Raw genomic sequence first — 3,852 nt, 5'->3', positions numbered from 1 at the left:
GCTAACATGGGGAAACCCCGTCTCTACTAAAAAATACAAAAAACTAGCCAGGCAAGGTGGCGGGCACCTGTAGTCCCAGCTACTCGGGAGGCTGAGGCAGGAGAATGGCGTAAACCCGGGAGGCGGAGCTCGCAGTGAGCTGAGATCCAGCCACTGCACTCCAGCCTGGGCAACAGAGCAAGACTCCATCTCAAAAAAAAAAAAAAGAAAAGAAATTTGGGATGCCAAGGTGGGAGGATTGCTTGAGGCCAGGAATTTGAGACAAGCCTGGGCAACAGAGTGAGACCCTATCTCTACCAAATTTAAAAAAAAGTTAGCCAGGCACAGTGGCATGTGTCTTTAGTTCCAGCTACTTGGAAGGCTAAGGTAAGAGGATCTCTTGAGCCCGGGAGTCTGAGGCTGCAGTTAGCTATGACTGAACCACTGTACTCCAGCTTAGATGACAGAACAAGACTCTGTCATGAAAAAAAAAAAAAAAAAAAAAGAAAGAAATTTGGGAGTCTGGAGTTCTCTTTTATATGTGATCTGTCTTGTTTTCTTTTAGTCTGGGCTGGTGGTGCCTTCACCAGGACAACTCTTTTAAGACTGTGTAGGTTTCCCATGAATCACATAGGATACATTCCATGCCCCAAAAGCCACACTATACATTGGTTTTGAGACAGATTTCTTTCTATTTGTTCATGTCAGGCCACTCTGAGACAATGCCCTAAAGTTTAGCTGAATTCTACTTTCTAACCCACTAAGTCCTGAGCCCTCTATAGTTCTTCTAAATTCTGTTTGCAAACTCAACAGTTCCTTCTTAGCTCATTTCTCTTTTGCAGTGTCTTATATTCTGCTAAAAACATTCACAAGGCTCTCAACGTTCTGTGTTAGAGATATACTTAACCAGAGCTACAAATTTCATAAATACGTTTTTTGTTTTCTAAGTTACCACAGGTGACATTTTCCCAGTTGTTCTGCCACGATATAACGTGTGTTGCCTTTTTTCCAACCTGAAATAAGAATCTCCTCACTGGTTTTTCACCCTCCATGAACAGTCTGTCTGTCATTTCTCCAACTGTTGCTAAGAGCCTCCTCACTTTTCCAAACTCAGCCTAACTATTCCCAAAGATGATGTCACGTACATGCAGTTGTTTTTTTTTCTTTTTAATGCCAGTATCTCACTTCCAGAAACAATTTCTGTGATGTATCATTGCGGCCTGGTACGCCACACCATACCAACGTTTAGTCACATAAAGCAAATATCATTTATTTGCTAAAGATTCTGCTCTGTGATCTGGGTTCAACTGGGTGGTTCTTCTACCAGTTTTATCTGGGGTCACTCACGTGGCTAAAGTCATCTGGAGGGCCTACCGGGCCTGGTCTAAGACACCTTCACTCCCATGGCCGAGAGTCAGCTGGGGCTGTTAACTGGCTTTCCAGCAGGCTAATCCAGGCTTCTTATGTGCAATAGCAACATTCCAAGAGAGCACCAGTGGAAGCCACAAGGCCTTTTGGGTCCTGTCTGGAAGTCACACAGCATCACCTCCACCATATTCTACTATGAAATCAAGTCATGGATTCAGAGAATGGAGAAAGAATTTGTGACCATTTTTATCCTACTAGACCTTGGAAAAGGAATTATTTCTTAATAAATATATTTTGGCAGACAAAACCTCAAATCATGGGGTACAAGAGAGTCAGTAATTTTAAGCAGGTGGTTGGTAATAAATATTGAGAGCCACAGAAACTCAGGGAGTGGGGACAAGAGACCCCTCCTAAGAGGGAAGGGTCAGGTGGGAGAGAGGGAAGGGCACCTACGTGAGAAGTGGATTCATCTGTATAATAACAAAAGCAGCAGCAACAATACAATAATAACCTCTGCTAATATTTACTTAACATTGAAGATGTGTCAGAAACTATGCTAAGTGCCTTTACATGCATAGTTTCACTTAATTCTCATAACAAACCTTAAGTACTTTTTTTTTTTTTTTTTGAGACTCAGTCTTGCTCTATCACCCAGGCTGGAGTGCAGTGGTACAATCTCAGTGCAGTGGTGCTCACTGCAACCTCCACCTTCCAGGTTCAAGCGATTCTCCTGCCTCCTGTCCGAGCAGCTGGGATTACAGGCGCCCACCATCACACCTGGCTAACTTTTCTATTTTTAGTAGAGACAGGGTTCCGCCATGTTGGCCAGGCTGGTCTTGAACTCCTAACCTCAGGTGATCCACCCACTTCGGCCTCCTAAAGTGCTGGGATTACAGGTGTGAGCCACCATGCCCAGCCCAAACCTTAAGCACTTTTGTCAGCCCCACTTTACAGATGAGAGAAATGAAGCCTAAAAGGTAAGAGGTGTACCCATGAAGCCTCCAGAGCCAGTAAGTGGATCTGACGTGTTCTTCCCCATGTGTACTGTGGCAAAAGCTTCTGATGGTTGGTTTATCGTGTATTTGGGCAATTCCACAAGGATGGCTATATTAGCAAAGATTGCTCTCAACGATTTGATATTTGATACAAATGAAAAATAAGTACAATCTTCCTGGGAATGTGATGTGCTTTTCCCTGGTTCTAATTCTGTCTTCCTAACAATTGAAGACACCAAATTATGATCAAAAAATCCCTCTGAAGACCAGATCTTATCACAAGCCAGCAGTTAGACCTGGGAAAGTTACGCACTCTCTTTGGCTCTGTCCTGTAAAATGAAACGGCCGTGATTAGGAGATGTCCAAGACCTATCCAAGTCCTGATATGCTGTGATAGACACAAGCATATATTCGTGTAATATACATATGATATACACATATATGTGTGTGTATGTATATATCACAGCATATTACACGTGTGTGTGTGTATCTCAGCATATCAAGACTTTTTTTTTTCCGGTGGGGTCTTGCTGTCACCCAAGCTGGAGTCCTGTGACAAGATCTAAGCTCACTGTAGCACTGAAATTCTGGCTTAAGCAATCCTCCTGCCTCAGCCCCCCTAGGAGCTGGGACCACAGGTACATGTCACCACACCTGGCTATTTTTTTTTCTTTTTTGTAGAGATAGGGTCTCACTATGTCACCTGGGCTGGTCTCAAACTCTTGGACTCAAGCTATCCTCCTGCCTTGACCTCCCAAAATGCTGGGATTACAGCCATGAGCCACGCTCTGCCCTGTCATATGTTTTTTAGCATTCAAATGACTGCTTCTGTTTCTAGCCAGCAAATCCTGACTTAGCTTTGATTATAGACACTGTGGCCAGCAGCAGTTGCTTCCTTGCAGGACATAGGAAGAGATCCTGATAAACAAGACTGTCAAGACCCAGAAAGCAGGAAGCTCTTGGGCATTTCAGAGCAAGGCCAGACGTGTTAGGGTTGGATCTCACGTGTGCATGTGTGTAAGCGCAGGCACAGGTGCAATGAATGTACTGCCCTGATATATTTAAAACTGGAAGATATGCCAAAACAATGTTATCAAAACTGTGATATATTATAAATGTTTGCATTTGACATTCAGCAGATGAATACGCTCACACCATGAAGTTTCATTTATGTCATTTAGTTTTAAGTCCGATGACAGGTAAGGCCTAAGCCCATTGGTTCTCCAGCTACTTCCTGTCCACCCACACCCTCTCCATCCCACACACGGCCCCTTTGGCAGAAAGTGGGGGCTGCCATCCCTAATGCCTATTAAGGACAATCTCTCTATGCTCCTTTAGCTTGAGGGCAGGAGAACTTGATAGATTTTAATATATTAAAACCAAATCTATTGGAACCTTGTAGAATCATAAATCGAATTTGTTTAGAGTTTTAGAATGCAGGGGTGTGTGAATTATTGGTTTATTCAAGCACTCATTCACTTGACAAGTATTTATTAAGCGCACAATAAAA

Source organism: Theropithecus gelada, chromosome 4 (genome assembly GCF_003255815.1).
Source record: "Theropithecus gelada isolate Dixy chromosome 4, Tgel_1.0, whole genome shotgun sequence".
Lineage (NCBI taxonomy): Eukaryota > Metazoa > Chordata > Mammalia > Primates > Cercopithecidae > Theropithecus > Theropithecus gelada.
This window is presented reverse-complemented; position numbering follows the sequence as displayed.